The 21,549-nt window shown below is 42.9% G+C and overlaps 1 protein-coding gene and 1 pseudogene across 3 annotated transcripts in view; one reads left to right on the top strand and one right to left on the bottom strand.

Moving 5' to 3' along the window:
- Positions 1–330: 330 nt before the first annotated feature.
- Positions 331–21,549, top strand: part of LOC147823384 (microtubule-associated tumor suppressor 1 homolog) — a 39,811-nt gene continuing 18,592 nt past the window's right edge. The window contains exons 1-2 of one of the 3 annotated variants that reach the window (XM_087193240.1): positions 331–1,156; positions 1,607–1,847. The gene's annotated coding sequence lies outside the window, so the exon portion shown is untranslated. The remainder of the gene's footprint in view (positions 1,157–1,606; positions 1,848–21,549) is intronic. The other 2 variants (XM_087193239.1, XM_087193238.1) reach the window with 2 other exon arrangements.
- Positions 20,780–20,888, bottom strand: LOC147823385 (U2 spliceosomal RNA; annotated as a pseudogene).

Below are 21,549 nucleotides of genomic sequence, written 5' to 3'. Positions count from 1 at the left end.
CGCGGGGCGCCTGCCCTAGCCCAGGAGACTCCCAAGCCCTGACTTCTGTGGCTTGGGGGGGGGGGGTTGCTGCAGGTGCTGCGGGTGGAGGTGCAGGGCGGTGGTAGCTGCCTCTGCAGGCCCAGGAGCGAGCAGGGTTGGTTAGAGGGCAGCGTGCAGGACAGCATGGAAGGTGAAGGGCCTGGGGTGGATGGCAGAGGCGGGGATGATGTGGATGGGGTGACTGGCGAGGAAGGTGGCCGGGTGGCCGGGGATGATGGAGTGAGTGAGGTGCGACAGGGAGCTGGGCGTCAGGTGGGGCTGGGGGATGTGGTGCACGTGGGCCGGGGGCTGTGTGTGGGCGTGGGGGTGGATGCCAATGGTGGCGGTGGCGGCCAGGTGGTGCTGCAGGATGGCCGAGGTCGCGGCGAGATGCCGCAGGTGGATGGGCTGCAGGGCAGAGGTGGCCGGGGGCAAGGGCAGCCGAGGCAGAGAAGGCCTTCACTTGCTTGGCCAGCAGCTGTTGTTGGATGTGCTGCGGCGTGGCCTGCTGGAGCTTGCCGGCCTTCTTCATCTCCTCAGGCTTGAAGGTGATGGGCTGGCAATCCAGGGGAGCCAGCAAGGCGTCCTCTGCCCCCTTGGGGACTCCATGCGGCGCTTGGAAAATCTCCCAGCGGGAGGGCCGAGGCCCGAGGCCTGGGGCCCTCAGGCTCCATTACCCGTGCAGCTGGAACACTGGACTGTATGCTTTCCTCCTGGTCAGCTGTGTGAGTAGTGTGAGGCCCATGACTGCACAGGCACCTGCCCCGGAAAGTGGGTGTCGCCATTGGCTGAGAGGGCGCGGCCTGCAGGCAGTGGGCCTGTCAGTTGGAGTCTGGCCTTGATCAGCCCAAGGTCCAGTTACCAGAACTGGATGGGGAGGGTTAGTCAGTGTGGAAGACTACAGGGCCGAGGCCCTGGGACCGAGGGGAACTGAACTGAACCGGGTTTTAGGAGTGGAAGGGCTGCACCTGCAGAGGGCCCCTGGGCCGGGGGTGTGGCCAAGTTACAGGCGACCGGGCTCGGCCCCGCCCCTTCCGCCAAATTGCCCACCCCCCACGTTTCCCTGCTCAGGCGCAAGCAGTCAAATGTTTTGCAGGTCCCACCCGATGCGTCACTCCACGTTCCAGCTATGAAGGTAAGGAGCAGTCTCCAGGCTGAGGCCCTGAGAGATGGTTTTCCAGCGGCTGGGGCCGGAGGCCTGGCCATTTTCACCCTCCTCTCTGCCCCAAGGACCATGCCGCTGCTCCACTCTCCAACTCCCTTGGTCCGGTGGGGCCTCCCCCCCCCCCAGTGTCCCCCCCATCCCCCCCCTTCTACCAGTCTTCTCCTGGGTCTCTTCTCTCCTACCCCTCCCTTCGTCTCTTCCTGTCCCTCTTTGCCCCCCTCTCCCTGTCCTTATATCCCCACCCCGCCCGCTGCCTCTCCATCTAAGATCTGTTCTACCTGCACAACCTTCTTTCCCTTGGGACCGGTGTTGGGTGGAGGCTGTGTGTGTTTCTGTAGTGTGCAAACCATAATGAAGTGTAATCTTTTCCTCCTGCTAAACCTCGGGAGCATCAGGTTGAAGCCTTGCCTTTGTCCTCAGAGCCAGTCCGTGGGTGGTTTGGGGCCCGAGGACTCACGCACTGCCTTCACCACTCCAGACCACCACCTTCCGGGACGCCAGACACCTAGCTGTGGAGGCCCCTACCTGGGACATCTGGTGCCACGCTCCAGGGTTCGAGGCTGCTGCCTAGCACTGCGCACGTCCACCCAGGATACCCAGCTGACCATGCCCCTCAAGGCCTTCCTGCAACTTGACCGGCAGAACTAACGGGGCCCAGCAGGTAAGGAGGGTAAGAATGTCATGCTTGGAGTTAGAGTCTTTGTTTTTCTTAATCACATGTATTTCAGTTTTTCTGTCTTTTCATAACTTGGTTTCTGTTTGGTTTGGTTTTGTTTCTTTGGTACCGGGGATGAAACTCGGGTCCTTGCGCTTGGGCGGCAGGTGGCAAAACCACTGAGCTAAATCCCCGGCCCTCTTTTCATAATTTGATAGCTCGTTTGATTTGTTGCTGTGGTGTCGAAATTGACTGGCTAGTATTTTGTTGGCGAATTTTGCATCTGTTCCTCAGAAATACTTGCGTGTACATTTATTTTGTAATGAACTTGTCTGGCTTTGCTATCAGGGTAAGACTGAGCTCCAAAAACAGTTTGGGCATATTGTGACCTCTTCAGTATTTTGGAAGAGCTTGAGAAAGACTGTATTTGTTCTTTAAATATGGGGTGGAACTAGGCTAAAAAGGCATCATGTCCCGGATTTTCTTTGATTAGAGATTTTATTATTGATCCAATGTCCTTGGTTACTGGTCCTTTCAGATATCCCGTTTCTACATGGCTGAGCCTTGATAGATTGTATATGTTCAGGAATTAGCAATTCCTTTCAGGTTGTAAATCAATCTCTCTCTCTCTGTCCCTCTCTTCCTCTCTTCCTGTCTTCCTGTCTTCCTCTCTTCCTCTCTTCCTCTCCTCCTCTCTTTCTGTCTTTCTCTCTTTCTTTTTCTTTCTGAAGCAGGCTCTCACTGTGCAGTTCAGGCTGACTTTGAGTTCACTGTGTAGCTGAAACTGGCTTTGAACTCGGGACAGTCCTCCTGCCTCGGCCTTCCCAGTGCAGGGATTACAGGTGTGTGCCACCGTGCCTGGCTCATGTTATACAATTTTCAGGCATTTATTGAGCACAGTAGTCTCTTATGATCCTAGGTACTTTTGGGGTATCAGTTGGAATGTGACCTTTCTTTTCTGATGAGATTCCAGAACTGTTTTATTCCTAGTTAGCCCAGCGAATGTTTTGTCAATTTCATCTTTTACAAAATAACTCAGCTTTGTTGATCTTTCCTGTTTTTCTATTGTCTGTATCATTTATTTTCTTCTCTGATTCTTTAGTTCCTTCCTCCTCCTAACTTTGGGCTTAGTTTGTTGTTCTCTTCCTATTCTTTTGAGATATTAAATGTAGGTGGTTGGAGGTCTTGTTTCTTATGGTAAGCTTTTATTGATATAAACTTCCTTCTTTTGAGTAGTACATTGTAGTAGTCCATGAGTCTTGGTGTGTTGTGTTTCCATTGTTGTTTGTCCTAAGTTGTTGTGATAAAGAAATAATGCACAACAGGGCAGGCCTTTTTCTGTTGCCCCCCCCCCCGATGGTTTTCCATAGGATGTTGTGTTCAAGCAGTGTAACTGTTTGTACTGCAGGATGCTTATACCTAAGGTTTCCAGAATGTTCTGTTAACTCTGCCCATCTGCCTCAATGAGCATGCTCGCCCAGTAGGTGGGCCCACCCCCTACCCCAGAGATGTCTATGTAAGGTTGCTTGCATTACCGTTCAGGGCTTTAGCCTTCAGAGTATGAACTCTTCTGAGTCCTCCAGCATAATAAAAAATCCCTCCATCTTTCTGAGCACCGCTTGACTTCTTCGCCACCAGAGACCTTCAGATAACTCACATTGGTTGTAACACAGAGCTATAACACTTGGATGTAAGGCTGAGCTGTGGCACTTTGCTGTAACAGTTGTTTTTTTGAATATCTTTGGGATTTCTTTTTTTGGACCCATTTTCTGCTTAGGGAATGGTGTTTACTATCTACATATTTGTGCACATTTTAGTTTTTCTCCTACAACTGATTTCTTGTGTAATACCACGGTAGTCAGAAACTATTCTTACTGTGATTTCAGTCTTCTCCAATTTACTAAGAATTGTTTTGTGACCTAATATGTCCTCCATCCAGAAGAGTGCTTTGTGTGCACTTTTCCTCTTGTACTTTTCAGTGGCATGTTCTGTACATATCTTTTGCAGTATAAATTCAAGTCTTTATTGATTACTATCAGGATGCTCTATCTGTGGTTAAAAGTAGGGGATTAGGGCCAGGGATTTAGCTTAGTGGTTTCGCAACCTGCTGCGCAAGCGCAAAGACCGGAGTTTGATTCCCGGTAGCAAAAAAACAAAAGTAGGTGATTAAAAGCTAATGTTTTTGTATTGCTGTTTATGTCTCTCTTCAGATCTATTAATATTTTTTCATGTATTTAGGTGCTCCAATCTTGAGTGTATATATGTCTTTGGATTTTTTATGTTTTGTTAATAAATTGACTCATTTACCATTATCCAGTGAATTTGACTCAGAGCAGAAAAAACTTTAAAGTTCCTTTTGCCGGATAGAAGTAGATGAAGTTGCTGACTTACAAACAAGTTCATTCTCAGAGAACGTTTGTAAGTCAGATTCATTCCTAAGTCTGACAAAGTGAGTCTTACACAATACACCTGCGATAGTTTGCGATTTGAATGTTTGTAATTTGGGGACTTACTGTATACCTAGGTCTGCTGTTTTTTGGTTTCTATTTGCATAAAATATCTACTTCCATCCATTGACTTCCCATGTCTGAGTGTCCTTAAAGCTTTCGCAATGTATTTTTTGTTGTTGTTGTTGTTACCGAGGATCAAACTCGGGTCCTTGTGCTTGTGCAGCAGGCGGCGAAACCACTGTGCTAAATCCCCGGCCCCTTAAAGCTTTTCTATCTTGAAGGTTGCAGCACTTTGTTTTGTTTTGTTTTGTTTTGTTTTGCACCCAGCCTTTGTGTGTCTTAGAATTGAAGGATTTAATACATTGACATTCCAGTTAATTATGGATATGTGTGGGTTTATTATGGTCATTCTCTTACTTGTGTTATTTATTTATTTTATTTTTTGCCGATTTATCGTTCCTTTGTTTCTGTATTGGTCATTTGCTGTGTTTGTGATTTGTTTGTTTTTCTTTTTAAAACAATTTTTATTGGGCCGGGCATTTAGCTCAGTGGTTCCACCACCTGCCTCGAAAGCGCAAGGTCCTGAGCTTGATCCCCGGTACCAAAAAACAAGTTGATTGGTACAGTTTAGATATTTGTAATGATGACATTCAACATAGGGAATTTGTACCTGTACATGGTATAGCTGTCTTCTTTTTTTCCCATTCCTTTCCCCTCCCTTCCTCCCCTCTTCCCATTTTTTTTTTGTTTGTTTTTTTGTTTTTATGGTAGCAGGGATGAAACTCTGGTTCTTGCAGTTGTGAGGCAGGCGGGGGAAACCACTGAACTAAATCCCCTGCCCTTCCCCTTCTTATTTACAAAAGCTTTTGTTTCCATTCTTTCTTTCTATTCTTTTTTTCTCGTCCCTTTTTTTCCTTTTCTCCTCCCTGTCCCTTGTTCCTCTTCTCACTTGAACACTTTCTTCCCATTTCCCTATATCTATTACACATTTATGTAGAGTTTTGGTTTCTCATGCCAGAGAAACAATGCAATGTTTAAACACGTGTGTCTGATGGATTTCACTGAAGAGTATGGTTTCAAGATACATCCTTTTATCTAGAAATGTCTCAAGCTCATCCTTCTTTATTGCACAGTATCATCCCATTGTATAAAAAACCCCACATCTTTTTTTATCCACTCATCAGTTGATGGGCATGTGGGCTGTTCCCAAGATTTAGCTATTACGAAGTGTTCTGCTATAAACGTGTGCATATATCACTGTGGTATGATGCTTTTAATTCTTTAAGGAAGATACCAGGAAGGGGGCTAGGTGGTTAAATGGAACCTCTAGTTTTCTTTTTTTGAGGGATCTCCACACTGATTTCCATAGTGGTTGTACCAGTCTGCACTCCCACCAACAGTGGATAAGGGTTCCTTTTTCCCCACAGCTCTACCAGCATTTGTTATTGGTTGATTTCTTGATAACAGCCATTTTTTCTGGAGTGAGATGGAATCTCAGTGTTGTTTTAATTTGCATCTCTTGAATGAGCAGTGATGTTGAGCATTTTTCCATATATTTATTTACCATTTCTGCTTGTTCATCTGAGAAGTGTCTATTCATTTTAGATGGTCTTTTTTGGATTGGGTCTTTAATTTAGGGGGGTCTGATTTTTTTAAGTTCTTTATATATTCTAGATATTAGTCCTTTGAGGAACAGCTGGCAAAATTTTTTTTTAATCACAGTGTGGGTTGTCTCTTGATGCTGTTGGTGGTTTCTTTTGCTGTGCCAAAGCTTTTTAATAATATGAGATCTTGGTTGTTGATTCTTTGTCATATTTCCTGTGCAATCAGGGTTTTGGTCATAAAGTTTTTGCCTACACCAATGTCTTCAAGAGTTCTACCTACTCTATCTTCCCGTAGATTTAGTGTTTCTATTTTAATATTAAGATGTTTGATCCAATTAGATTTTAGTTTAGTGATGGTGAAAGGTACAGGTCTAGTTTTAATCTTTGGCACGTGGAAAGGCAGTTTTTCTGCACCATTTATTAAAGAGGTTAGTGTTCTTCCAGTGAAAGTGTATGACTCCTTTGTCAAAGATAGGGTGGCTGAGTGTGTTTGGAGTTGTTTCTGGATCGTCTAATCTGTTCCATTGATCCTTTGGTCTGCTATTTTGGCCAGTACCATGCTGTTTTTAATCACAGTAGCTTTGTAGTATAATTTCAAGTCAGGGATTGTGATGCCCCTGCCTTGCCTTAATTGCCCAGAAATGCTTTTGCTACTCTAGGTATCTTCCGGTTCCAAGCACATTTTAGGATTGTTCCTCTAATTCTTTGAAATGTGCTATTGGTATTTTATTTTACTTTTGGTACTGGGGATCGAACGCAGGACCTTGTGCTTGCAAGACAGGTGCTGTGCCACTGAGCTAAATCCCTGGCCGGCTATTGGTATTTTGATTGGGATTGCATTATATCTGTATAACAATTGTGGAAGTATGGCTGTTTTCACTGTATTGGTTCTTCCTACCCAAAAACAAGGGATATCTTTCCATTTTCTGTTATCCTCTTTGATCTCCTTTTTCAGAGTACTGTAGTTTTCAATATAAAGGTCTTTCACTTCCTTTGTTAGATTGATTCTTATGTATTTCACTTTTCTGGATGTATTGTGAAAGGTGTGATTTCCACAATTTCTCTCTCAGTGAGTTTGTTATTTGTGTAAGGAATGGTATTGATTTTTAAGTGTTGACCTTCTATCCAGCTATGTTACTGTATTTGGTTATTAAATCTAGAAGTCTTTTGGTGGCGTTTTGGGGGTCTTCTATGTAGAGTATCATGTCATGTGCAAACAATGACAGTTTAAGTTCTTCCTTTCCTTTCTTTATTCCTTTTATTTCTCTTCTAATTGCTCTGGCTAATGTTTCCAGAAGTATATTGAATAAGAGTGGTGACATGCCAGGGATTTAGCTCAGTGGCTCTGCTGCCTGCCTTGCAGGCACAAGGACCCGAGTTTGATCCCCAGTACCACAAAAAAGAAAAGAAAAGAAAAGAAAAGAAAAAAGAGTGGTGACAGTGGACATCCTTGTCTTGTTCCTGATTTTAGAGTGAAAGTTTTCAGTTTTTGTCCATTTAGTATGATGTTGGCTGTTGGTTTGTCATAGATGGCTTTTATCACATTGAGATAAAGACTATCTATTCCAGTTTTCTGTCGGGTGTTGGACTTTGTCAAATGCTTTTTCTGCATCTATTGAGATGATCATATGGTGTTTCTTCTTGGCTGTGTTTTATATGGGGTATTACAGTTACTGATTTGTGCATGTTGAACCATCCCTGCATCTTTGGGATGAATCCTGCTTGGTCATGTTGTCTAATTTTCTTGATGATTTGGAGCATTCTGTTTGCCTGTATCTTATTAAGGATTTTTGTGTCTATGGTCATTAGGGAGATTGGCCGGTAGTTCTCTTTTTTTTGGTTGAATCCTTCTCTGGTTTTGGAATTAAGGTAATGCTTGCTTCCAGGAATGAATTGGAAGCATTGCTTCCTTCTCAATTTCACTGAAGAGTTTCAGAAGTAGCGGCATTAGGTCTTCTTTACATTTCTTGAAGAATTCAGCAGTGACTCTTTCAGGACCTGGACTTTTCTTTGTGGGTAGATTTTAGTATACGTGCTGCCAAAGTGAGCACTGTTGGTAGATTTTAAATTATATCTTCAGTTTCATTGGCTGATATTGGATTATTTAAAATTTTTATATCATCTTGGCAATTCATACAAATCTAGGATTATGTCCATTTTTTCTGAATTTTCCATCTTCTTATTAATGAGTACAGGTTCTCAAAGTAGGTACTGATGATCCTCTGGATTTCTGTGGGATTTGTTGTGATTTCAGCCTTTTCATTTCTAGTTGCATGGATTTGAGTCTTTTTTCCTTTTGTTTTATAAGGTTGGCTAAGGGTTTGTGTATTTTGTTTTATCCTTCAAAGAACCAACTCTTTGATTCATGGATGCTTTGTATTTTTTTAGTCACAATTTCAGTAATTTCTGCTCTGATATTTATAATTTCCTACCTTTGGGCTTGGATTGCTTTTCTCGGACCTTGGGGAGCATCATTAGCTCATTTATTTGAGTTCACTCGGTTTTCCTGATGTGGCAATTCACCTCTATACACTTCCCTCTTCAGACTACTTTCATTATGTTCCATAGGTTCCAATATGTCATACTATCGTGATTGTTCGATTATAGTAACTACTTTCTTCATTAATTTCATCTGTGACCCTTTGATCACTCAAGATCATTATTTAGTTTCCATATGTGTGCATAATTTCTATTGTCTTTTGCCATTGCTTTCTAGTTTCATTATGATCTGATAATATAGATGGGATAATTTTGATTCTTTTGCATTTATTTCTGCATGCTTTATGGGCTAGCATGTGGGCTGTTTTGGAGAAAGTCCCATGTGCTGCTGAGAAGAATGTGCATTTTGTTGGTTTTGGAAGGAATACCCTGTAGACATCTATTAAGTCTATTTGTTTGAAGGTTTGATTCAACTCTTTGACTTTTTTGTTGATTTTTTTGGGTCTAGTTGATCTATCCATTTGGGACAGTGGGGTATTGAGGACCCCCATTACAACTACATTGGTGTTTATCTGACTTTTCTTGTCAATTAGTTTGTTTTATGAGGTTGGGTGTGCCAGTGTTTGGTATATATACTGTATGTTTATAATCATTATCTCTTCCTGTTGAATTGTTCCTTTAGCCAATATGTAGAGGAAGTGGATTTCAAACCAAAACTAACAGTAGAGGAGCATTTAGGTACAGAAACAGTCAAGAGTTTGGGTGCAGCTACGTCCTCTGAGAAAAGTGAGAGCTGGACCACTCAGAGAAGCTGAATTGCCTATGGAACCAGCTTCTTATTAACCGGGGCTTTCTATAAAGCCTGTTGACCCAGACCACCTGTAGAGTTACAAAAGCCAGAGAAGCTCCAGGCAGCACCTGAAGAATGGAAACAGGCATCCTGACCCTATGTGTGAGGGAGATGACAGCCCCAGGTGGGCCAGGGTATTTTGAATCAAATGCCTGGGTGCCAACTGGGCAGGCATGCGGACAGAACTCTGGTCGTGATTGGCTGCTGGTAACCAGGTGTTGCAGGATGCATTCTAGTTGGCAAGTGCTGACCTAGTCATTTGGTCGGAGGTGGCCGAAGGAGAAAGAAGTCTGGCTTGATCTCTGGCAGTGGCTTTGGCTCTTAGCATTTGTGGGATCTCTGGCCCCTTTAAATAAGCCAGATCACTGCCCCTCAGAAGACCAGTCAGCTTGGGGGGCTGGGGGGTGGGGGTGAGGGTAAGGCCAGCCTGCTGGCCAGAGGGTGGGTGGAAGAACCGCAGAAGAGTCTGCTCTGCATTGCTGAGATACTCAAGTGGGACTGAGCCAAGGTGCAGTGGTGCCCCATGGGGAACATTCTGAGGTGTTGTGTGCGCTCCAGTGCCAGCCGCGAGCCGGGCCGGCGCAAGGGGCCAGTGGAGCCAGACTTCGAGTCTGAGATTTCCGTGGGAACCAGGCATGGCCACCTCCCATGCCACATCAGTGACCGGGAGAAGCCCCGAGGTAAGGAGGTGGTGGTGGGGACACTGTTTGGCTTAGGCGAAGCTCTCACTTTCCGAACCCTCAGGGCCCGGGGGCTTCTGGCTCCTCTGCTCCAGGGACTGGCTTTCTCAGGCCTGGTTTTGGGTGACTGTGCCTCACTTTCCCACACTTACTCCTCCCTGTCTGTGAGGCCAGTGTCTTTCCCTGTCTACCCTAACATCCAGTTCGTGGCCCCTTTGGTTCCCAAATCCCATTCTGGACCCTTCATGTTAAGAGCTCTATACCTTGTCCTGTGGGACTTTACAAGACTTGTTTGATATATTCATTCGCTCCCTTTTCTCAGAATTCCAATATGCCAGTATTGGAGCCTCCCTGCCATCTCCCCGTCCTCACCTCAGTTGGTATCTAAGTGGCGGAGATAGGTCAGACCTGGTCCTTCCCTTCCTCACACCAGGTAGGGCTACTCTGGCGGTTCAGAGCCAGACACTTGAGGATTTCCTACGCAAATTCAAGTAGAGGCGTTTATGTGGTGTTCTTGTGTTACCTCTATAGGTTTAGTCTTCTCGATGTAATTTTTTTTGGTACCAGGGATTGAATTCAGGACCTTGTGCTTGTGAGGCAGGTGCGGTGCCACTGAGCTAAATCCCTGGCCCCTTCCAAGTGTAGTTTGAGTGTAGAAAGAGAGAAAATTTGGGGAGAGGGCCTTTAAATAGCTGAGAAAGATGTTAAATGTGCAGAAAAGTTTCTTTTTTCCCCGAAAGAGTCTACCCCTAGAGTTCTGGTTTCTTCATGTTTCCCACTTTGACAAATATATCTCCTGCCATGCTTCGGTCACTTAAAGGACTTTATTTATCTTGCCTGTTCTAAAGGAGAGGTGAGGTAGCTCATGAGATCGTGGGATTGTTGGTCTAAAGTTTCAAAAGAGAAAATAGGAATTGAGGGTTTAACGAGGAGGTGAAGCTTTGGGAGTTGAGGTGCCAGGCCCCACCAGCCCTGGAGTGTTTGTGGCCAGCCTTCTCCTTTCCTCCCCTCCTGCCGGTAGAGTCCTGCTCAGCTGCTAAGAATGTTAGAGAGAAAGAAAGGAACCTGCTGGAGAGAAGAGACAAAATGTTTGATTCTTACCCCTAGAATTTTGGACAGGAATCAGTGTAGGTAAAGATAATTGTGGGTAACAAGTTGGTTCTTGATAAAGACTTTTTTTTTCTGTCTTTGAAGTGCTGGGGATTGTATACAAGGTCTTTGCACAAAGCTGTAGCCCTAGCCCTTTTTTGGGGGGGAGGGTACCGGGGATCGAACTGTGGACCTTGTGCTTGTGAGGCAGACGCTGGAACAACGGAGCTAAATCCCTGGCCCCTGCCTTAACCCTTTTTAAAAAAATGTATTTTGAAACAAGGTCTCTGCATCACTAAGTTTCCCAGGCTGGGCTTCAACTTGGAGCTGGGTTTACAGGGTAACGCTGAGTCCTGTGTTGAATGCATGGCATCAGAAGATGTGTGAGTCTTGTCGACCCATTTGTTTCATTTCAGTGGCAGAGTTTGTTTCATTACTACACAGGAAATGTCTTCTAGGTCTTCATTTTAAGTTTAGCTGGGCTCTCAGTTTCTTGGATAGGCTAATTAAGCCTCTTGTCAGACATGGCTTTGTAACTCCTCAGAGTACTGAAAAAATCATTAAAGAATGAATAAGTACATGAATTATACCTTTAAACACAAAGCATGTAAGTACTTGTGAAAACTTACACTTTGCTTGATGGTGTAAAGTAGGCCCCTGATTGATTTTATAAAAAAATTAGTAGAGCTGTCATGTATTGCAAACATGTACTATTAAAGAGTGTTTTGGAAATTCCCTCTCTGATAACAGTAATTACGTTACCCTTCCTGGGGGTGGTTTGTGAGCAGTGAGTATAAAGTTGAAAGGGCACTGCTTGTTACAACAGTCCATCTGAAAAAAAGGCATATTCTGTGCCAATCTAACAACTTGGATGGGGCTGAAGGTGAATGACCACACAGCATCACAGGGTGCATTGTGTCTGGGCAGGACACACTCAGCGTTCCTCTCCAGAAGCCAGACTGTTTCCGTTCTTCTCTGCCCCGGAGACCCTGTTGCAGCACAGAGAAGGTTCCACTCCCCCCTTCCTGTGTTGGAATGAGCTGACTAGGGTGGGGTCCCCCAGTCTACAGTGGCTCCCCAGTCTAGAAAACCAGTTTCCTGCTCTAGCCTTAGCCAGATCTAAAGTTGTTCAACAAAAGGCTGCTTTCCTTGCCCTTTGCAGCTTTCTGTGCCTACCAGCCAACTCCACTGGAAGTATGCATAGACTTAAGTGTAAGTAATGAATACAAAGGTAACAGCTAGAGAAGCAAATTGTTCATCCAATTAGGAAATAATCTGCCCATTTTTCTATGGACAAGACCAGAGCTTAACACATTCATGATGGGTCATAATTCGTATGTCTCGGTGCTGGGTGGCTTGAACCACTGGTGGTACATGCATGACTGTTCTAAGCATGACTGTACCACTCCTACCATCAGTGGTACAAGCCACCCAGTGGGATAGTCACACATGTACCACACTGGTGATTCAAGCTAGTGGGAAGATGTTAAGCATCGCCAATCTAGCTTGCTAGACTGGAGTACTCCTCCTCCACCACCAACCCCAGCCCAATCAGGGCAAAGATGAAAGGGCACTGCATGTGGCGTCAGAACTTTCTGCATTCCTCATCTCTTTCACCTCCCACTGGGAGGCAAGGCCAAACTCTTGGTTCACTCTCGGATTCTTACTAATACCTAGCCAAGACATCATTCTTGACCTTATTTTAGACTATGGGAATTAAGGATACTTTATGAAAAAGTAATTTTAAGGCAAACAAAACTTTAGACTTCTAGTGAAACAGTTTAAGGAAACCACAGCTGAGGAGCAAGCAGCCAGTCCTTAGAGACTGAAGGCTTCCTGATATGTGACTTGGCTTAAATGCTGCCCTTTGGATTATCCAGATGACCAACTTAATTTGCTTTTGTCTGTGTCTCAGTTAGAAGATCAGGAAAGAGGCCTTTTGTGTGTGTTGGAATTCATTACTCCCCAGTAGAGGAAGAGATGAGCCTACCTTGGGTTTCATGTTTCAGTCTCTCTCTAAGGCAGAACCAGAACCAAAATGGAACACTGTGCTTATTCACTCTGCTTGAATGGGGATCCTCTTTTACCTTTCAGTGGGTGACATAGTTAAGCAATTTAAATAGGGGTCCAGGTACTCAGCACCTCCAGTTAGCCACATAGCCTGTCAGGAAATAGCCACCAGCCTGTACCCACTCTCACCTTCCATCTGTGATAAGGGGTGTGTGTCCTGGTGTGCTTTTTCCTGCTGCTGTCAAAGTGTCAGGACACAATGGATGGCCTGTCTGTACTGTTCTGTCACCTGATGCTGTACACAGGGAATGTGTCATTGCTGCTTTTGAATAAGAAAGCATTGCTCAAGTAATAGGATAAAGCATTTTGGAGAGAGTTTGGTTCTGTGTGGATAGAGAAGAGAATCCTTTAAACGTTTGTGATGAAACTGGCCAGGAAGAATGTCTCAAGGCTTCCAGTTAGATTTGAAGTTTTAGCATGAGCTGAGATGGAAAGAGGTTTTCATAGCAGAGTTCAAAATTCTATTTTAAAATTTGAAACAGTAAAGTGCTCTGGATTATGTTGTCACAGTGTCCAGAGTCAAATCCCTTTTAGCTGGGTGACCTAGAGCAAGTCAAGCTACGTGTGTTTGTCCCAATTTTATTCTCTCTAATATGTCAGTAATAATGTTCTTCCCCAAGGGTAGTTGTAAGAATCACATGAAGTAATTGTAAAGCATCTATCACCAAGTGTTAACTGCTGAGAAACGGGTATTAAGATATATGCAGTTTTATAGTGTAGTAATTAACTACCTTTGTTGTTTTGTGAGGGCATAAACAGTATTACAAGAAGGAAGGGTAATTAAGTGAAATATTAGAAATCCCTCAGGACAGGCTCTTCAGACACAAATGGAAGTGAGACCTGATCAAGCCTTTCGTGATACCGGGGAGTTCAGTGTGTGGAGTCTGATAGTCTAAGTTTCTGTCCATTCATTCCTAGTTAAAAGTGACCTTAATTCTTTGAGTACAGTTTATTAATTAGTGATATGAAGTCTATATGTGTTTTGCTGGGTTGCTGCAGAGCCGAGTAGAATGCTAATGTGTATGAAACAATGGACAGGACCTGGTCCATCACAGACAACTCAAGGGGAGAGAGCGCCCATCACTTTTAGCATTGTCATCATCATCCCCATCTCCAAGGTATCCACCTTTTCCCCCCAAATGAATAATGCAGGGTCATTGATATCACTCTCCCATTGGATAATTTTTCTTTACCTTCTCTGTGAGTTGGGACAAGGTTCCCAAACTACAAAAAATTGCAAAGAATAAAAGATAGCTCAGGGCTGGGGATTTAGCTCAGTGGCACCGAACCTGAGTTTGATCCCTGGTACCAAAAAAAAAAAGACAGCTCATACACCCAGGCACCCTGGGTAAAGTCTGTACTTGTCACCTTCAGACTCTCAAGCTATCTTAGTTACTTTTCTCTCGTTGCTGAGACAAAATACCCGACACCCAAAGTTAAAGGGGGAAAGGTTTATTTAGCTCACAGTCCGTAGAGGTTTCAATCCTTAACCAGCTGGCTCCAAGGTAGGATGGCACGTGGCAGAGGGGCAACATTTCATGGCGGACCGAAGGTAGCAAAACAACAAGGGAATTTTAACAGCCTTTCTGTCCCTTTTATCCAGACCACTTAGAGCAGGTAGCACTCACACCCTTCCTTAATCCTAGTACCCTTGAGCCTAGCATTGCACCATGAATCAGTCACACACTCTAGATTCAGCCACCTCTTAAAAAGCCCCATCTAAGACTTCATGAGGTTTTGGGCACAAACTATAATACAGGCCCTCTGTCCATCCCTACCATTGACTGACCTTCTCATTTCCCTGATGCGTGTGCTTCCTACCAAATTAAGCCAGCTCATTGCAGATGCACCCTGCCTGCTTCTGCCATCTGAGCCACACCCCTACAGGATGATTCACTACTTGCTTCTGCAAAAGCTCTTCTGGAAACCTCTCACTCAGTCTCCTTAAAACCAGGACACTCCCCTTGCTGCAGTCATCCCTGGATATTTTAAACTGGTTTATTTACTGATCTTGTGTCTGTCTCCCTTATCTTCAGATAGTAAAGTCCTTAATGCAGAGATTCTTTCCTGCTTACTACTGGGAAAAAATTATAATAGGCCTTCCATTCTCATTGGTAATTGATAAATATTTATTGGCGTCTGTGGTTTTCAGGTTCCTTTTTATTTAAGAAGAATGTATTAAAAGAAAGATTTTAAGCAAGAATAGCCCATAGCTCCACTACCCTGACATAACTTTTATATGCATAGTCCCTTGTCTTTGTTTAAATGAATGTGTACAACTTTATACTCTGATGTTTTAAATGAAGGTATAATTTATGCATAATGGATTCTTATTCCATCAGTTATGACAAACATATATACTCACATAACCTACACCCTTAGCAAGGAATAGAACATTTCTGTGACCCCAGAAAACTCCCTTGTGCACCTTTTTATCCTTTCTATTGGTTCCTCTTTATCCCCCCAGAAGCAAATGCTGATCTGATTTTTACTGCCATCGGTTAGTTTTGTCTATTTCAGAATTTCATATAAATTATGTTTGTTTTTGTGTTTGACTTCTTTCACCCAGTGTAGTGTGTGTGTGTGTGTGTGTGTGTTGATTTGGTTTTTTGAGACAGGGTCTCGCTATATAGCCCATGCTGACCTGGAACTTGCAGCGATCCCCTGCTTCAGTGCTGGGATTATAAGTGTGTACCACCAGGCCCAGCACAAGCATTCCAGTGTTTTTGAGAGGTGCTTATATTGCTATATGAATCCTCTGATCTTTTAAAAGTGAACAGATCAAGCCCTTTTCCTGTATTGCATCATAGCCTGCATTATGATCATGTTTAATGACTGTGGCCAAGTCCATGTAGTAGAGGTACCACAGATTCACTTAGCTCTCCAATACTTGTAATCCACTGTTTTCCCATCCATTCTCTGTACCATGGCTTCACTCTCTTATCATATAGATCAGTGGTGGCGAACCTATGGCACATGTGTTATTATATTTTTCTTTTAAGACAAAAGGTGTTAATGTAGAGTTGTTTTTTCTAAACTAAAACCTCAGTATTCAGGTTTAATTGCAGTCTTGGCACTTTGTGATAAATAAGTGGGTTTTGGGTTGCAGTTTGGGCACTTGGTCTCTGAAAGGTTTGCGGTCATGGATACAAATGATGAGGACTTCTGGGTGTGTTTTCCTAGTCCTCTCCTTTCTAAGCTGTAGGCACATTCTTCCTCCTATAGGGCTGTCTCCAGGTGAGCCATCTTGTGTGGTCAGACCTTCGTAGCTGCACAGCCCCTTGCTTCCTGAACCTTCTGCAATGTCTTCTCATTCAAACCTATTTCTCAAAATCTATCCTCAGCTTCTGTGGTGACAGTGTTAGTTCACTTACCACCCAAGCTAACAACTGAATCATACTTCTTTCCCTCCATCCTCTACTTGCATGTCAGTCTGTGTTCTGAGTATTACCCAGATCCACCTTCCTCAGCATTCTGGGCACTACTATTCTAATTTAAGCTCCATAGTTTCTCTACCTAGAAGACACTGCAGTGAACACACAACAGGTCACCTTGCCTCCAGGCCCAAATTTCTCTTCACCACATGATCCCAAGACTATACTAATAAATCTGATACATGTCCTCTACTAGACATTTTTAAGATATGTAAATGACTCTGTCTAGCTTTGGGGAAACATCTAGACATACTAAAGCACAACACTGATCAGAATGGCCATGACCTTTCAGCCTGACTTCACCCCATCCTTGTCTTCCCAAGCCCTAAGCATGGGCACATCCCTACCTCTTCCATCTCTTTTGCATGTTATCCTGTCTGCCTGGTGTGCTGTCCCTCTTTCTACTACCCTTCTCTTCTTGCCTCTCAGCTTTTCATTTTTGCTTATTTTTAAGTCTTAGCTAAACTATCTTGTCTTCCGTTGAGTTTTGACCAAATCTTTCAAGCAAATCCATTTTGCCTTTTCTTATGCCCTTCATTGTACTTTATACAAACTTGTCTTTATTGTTATATTTGTTTATAGACCTCCTCTTGCCATCCGGAACTATGAGCTTTTCAAAGGCAAGCTTTGTGTCTCCTTCACTTTTATACCTCTCCCACCTCCTGCCTGGCAGGTACCTGGGGTTTTTTTGTTGTGTGTGTGTGGTACCAGGGATTGAACTCGCAACCTTGTGCTTGTGAGGCAGGCGTGATGCCACTGAGCTAAATCCCCAGCCTGGGTCCCTGGTTCTTAAGCTGTAGCCAATGAATAGATTGTCCTACTGAGGATGGAAGCAGGAGAAAGGTGATTTTTCTCCTTGTAATACATAAATACTTAATGGAACATATGTACAAATGTTTCTCTAGAAACTATTTTAATAATAAACATTTCTTTAGGAATGCATAATAATAAAGATGCGCTAAATTCTCTTGTAACCATATGTTGGACAATCCCAGTTAATCATTAGATCATTTTGAAAGTGTCAGCCTTTGATATAGTTTACAGTCCAATTTAATGATCTACATGCACAGTCAACGTTTTGCCTCTCAGGGAGTAAGTAGGTCATTTTAGTTTAGGGTCTTGTTGAGTAAAAGCTGGTAATATAAGGGGGCATCCTTATGATCTTTGGGGTTACTATTGCTCTTTACTAACTTTAATCCTCGGAATCAGACTTTTCATCTAAATTAAGAAAGATAAAGGTGATTTTCTATTCAAAATTAGTTTTTAGCCATAAGAACTGACAGTTAACTCTCACATTATTTTATGCACTAATCCCGATTGCTTCTATTTTACGAAGAAAATAGTATTTTAACCCTTAATTTCCAAACATTCCTGGAATTCCCATAAAGTATAAAAGACTAGTTGATTTTGCCTGCTGTGCATAAACAGTGAGGTGAATATGGAAGTAACATTTATTGGGTACCTACACTTTACTAACAAGCAATGTTCAGCTTTCAGTAGTTTGCATTATATAAAAAGAAAGATAGTATACCTATAGTCCCAGCACTCTGGGAGGCTGAGGCAAGAGGATCATAAATTGGAGCCCATCCTGTACAGCTTAGCAACTTAGACCATCTCAAAGTTTACAGTTAAAAAATGGGCTGGAGATATAGTGCAGTGCAAAGGCCCTGGTTCAATCCCTAGTACAAAAAAGAAAGTAAAGGAAAATTAAGTAACTTTCCTAAGGTTAAAAAAACCTCGAAAACAAAGATCTTGGATACGAACCCAGGATGACCAGGTTTCTCAGCAACTGTCAATGAAAACAGGGAAAGCTTCAGGTAACTTTTCTAAATGTTGGAAATCATTTGAAATATACACTAGTTTGCATTAATAACCTCTTTTGGAATCTTTTTCTTCTAATCAAGAGTTTATGAAGTACAGTATTGTTAAACAAGAATGTTTTATTATCTTCTTAAAAAGTAACTTGTCAAAAGCAGTATATAAGTCATATGATCAAAACTTACCCAGTCCCTTGAGTATCAGACTCCCTCACACCTTAAGGAATGTGTTAATTCTTTCATCAGTCCAGTGTGGGCTATAATTTTGGTTTAACAGGGCTATATATTTAAAGTAACTTTAAAAATTCTTTATACTTGGGCCGGGGATTTAGCTCAGTGGTTTCACTGCCTGCTGCGCAAGCACAAGGACCGGAGTTCAATCCCCGGTACCAAAAAAGGAAAAAAAAAAAAAAAAAGTCTTTATACTTAAGTCACTTTTGAGTTACAAAATTCCAGAAGTGATTTTCTTGAAGCACCTTTAATAATAATTTTTTTAAAACTATCAATACAACAAAAACAATTATACACCCAAACAGAGCTCTTTATCTTGCTGAGTTATTTGAGATGGGGTTGATAGCTACTTCAGACTTAGTTCACTGTTTTCCAACCATGTCTATCCTAAATTTGGACATTCGCTGGCTCTATTTATAAGTAAAAGGCCATTTCTTTCACCTGCAAGGATGAAAAATATTACCAGTGGTATCTGTTTTTAAAAGCATATTTTAAAAGCGTAATTTTTCTTTGTCTTAACCCCAGACTCTTGACTTTTTGATTTTCCTAACTTAATGTCATTTGTCTAGAGCAGTGGCTTTTAAGCTTTATTGTGTCATGAAATAGACTCAGTTCAAGTGCAGACTTTCAGTTCTCACACCCATCAAAAGGCATGAGAACTGAGCCATTCTGACTCAGCCAGCTCGGGAGGGAGTCCAGACATCTGCACTTTAATAATCAGCCAGGTGACTCTGACACAGGTGCTCCTGGGAGTACACTCTGACACCACACTAGCTGTCTAGAATGTTCTTTCTTTTATGCTAAAAAACATATAAAAACCAAATAAGCATAGTACTAGTAATACCAGGTAGCTCCAGCTATGGGAATTGAGTCCCATTCAGGTAAATCAGGCTTCCAGATTTTATGCATGCCAAGGACTCTTACCAGCTCTTTGGCCTTCATGCTCTAAAAATGTTCATCAGGGAGAATGAGAGGCAGACTAGTTAGTACCTGACTCAGAACCACGTATTTGTTAACATTAAGCTTACTCTTTTGATTGAAGTGTGATTCTTTAAATTCAAACTCCTTTCTCTTGGGCCAGAATCTTGGAATACACTGTCAGTCACCCAGCCATGCTTTCATCTTTGATCTGCTGTCATTTCTAGATGCTTTCATTTTGTGTGTGTGTGTGTGTGTTTGTTTGTTTTTTTGTACCGGGGATCGAACTCGGGACCTTGCGCTTTCGAGGCAGGCGCCGGAACCACAGAGCTAAATCCCCGGCCCTAGATGGTTTCATTTTTATATGGAATGTTTGTTGTGAAAAGAAGAGCATGTGTTTTGGAGCCAGTCATTGGCCAGTGAGTGAACTGAAAATCAGCAAAGCTCTCTCAGACCTGTCTTCAGGGCTGGACGGGCATTGGCAGGGAGAATCTCACAGCACAGTGGAGGCCCTGCTGGCACCCGTGTCAGAAGACAGAAGATAGGCACACTGGGCCAGATTACCACCCTGTCGGCCAGCACAACTTTGTCAGGACTAATCAGTGTAGGAGAAGAAAAGGGACCATTTTCCACCTGCCTTCAGTAGTGCCTCCACAGGACAGTTAGGACTTGATATCCCCAGAGATCCTCTGTATGTCTGAATTAACTTCTCTCTTTTACCTCTTAAGTTGGGAAAGTAGCCCATCAGATCCTGTTTGGTAGCCTGTGCCATGGAACTGAGGGGCCCTGAGGACTTTTCCCAGGTCAAGATGATGACCTGCCTCTTTGGCAAAATGAGATTTATGATAATACCTACAGATCATATCAAAGCATTATTATATGGAGAAATAAATGCAAGAGCTCTTTGTGAAGTCTGAAGTAAGTTTGAAAGGTAGAGCAATATTTATGAGAGTTGATAGTGCAGGCATTTTATAAAAGTCAATTCCTCATAAGTTATGATTAGTGGAGGACTTTGAAATTGGTTCATGTTGATTCATGAATATAATGCCCAAGAGCAATCAGAAAGCCATTTGCAGCTAACTTTGAAAATTTAGAAAAGAGTCTTGCCTACCTTCTTGGTCATGCGAAAAAGTACCTTTTGAGAAGCAAAAGCTGGAACTCTTATGAGGAGGTGACTGTTCCCTGGTCTGTGAAGGCTTGCTAGACAAAGAATAGTGATAACTCTGTATTTCACTGCATTCTCCCCAAGCTATAAGGTTGGCAGAACAGGTGCTATTTTTCCTACATTGCTAATCAGATCACAGGGGCCCTGCAAGTTGGAAATGCCTAACTTTTCAGATACCCTGGGTCCCACCCTTTTGTTGTTTAATGAACTGCTGCTGCCTTTTCACAAACTACCAGTTTACTTTTCAACTGATAAGAACAAATACTACACTTGATCTTAGCCAAAAGGCTGAGAAGCAATCATCAGTTTACTTTTAAAAATGGTTTATTGGTTATTTTGTTCAATGATATTACTATCTCCATTTAAAACAGATTATACCCTTCTTTAAGAGAATCACTAAGATAGTCCCTTGCCCTGAATTCTTCTTCACATATTATTATGAAACAATTATACTACTATGGTAGAAGGTCATGTCTCCATTTGTGGTTCTGAAGATGGGGTCCAGGAGAAGTAAGATAAAGATGTTAATATTTACCCTGAGAAATGCATTGACTGTGTGTTAGTAAAGAAGAGTGTGCAGGAGCCCACAACTCAGTGCAGGTGGCCAGCTCCCCAGGTGACCAGAGAGGGACTGAATCCGGCAAGCAGAGTTGGACACAGGCATCTCATTTCCCTCATAGTGCAGAGAAGGGGTGCCCGCTGAATAAAGGTTGCTGCCCACAGCAGGCTTGCCAGAAGCATTAAGGGAAGTGTGTATATGTGTATACAGTTGGAAAGTGGAGTTGTCATCTTTTTCTGTTTGTTCCTTCTTTCTGCCACAATGTCTGTATGGCATCATGAAAACTTGCCTGACCTTCCTTGAAATCCTGACTCCTTTGCTTTATTTTCTCTTTTCTTTCTTTTATTTTAGGAATGATTTAGGAAAAAAAGTAAAACTCAAGAGGATTCAGTTGTGTATAAT

The sequence above is a fragment of the Heterocephalus glaber genome, unplaced genomic scaffold (genome assembly GCF_053883595.1).
Source record: "Heterocephalus glaber isolate CG9 unplaced genomic scaffold, H.glaber_assembly_v1.0 deba00001586, whole genome shotgun sequence".
Lineage (NCBI taxonomy): Eukaryota > Metazoa > Chordata > Mammalia > Rodentia > Bathyergidae > Heterocephalus > Heterocephalus glaber.
Note: the sequence above shows the minus strand (reverse complement) of the source record. Positions and strands in the feature narration are given on the sequence as shown.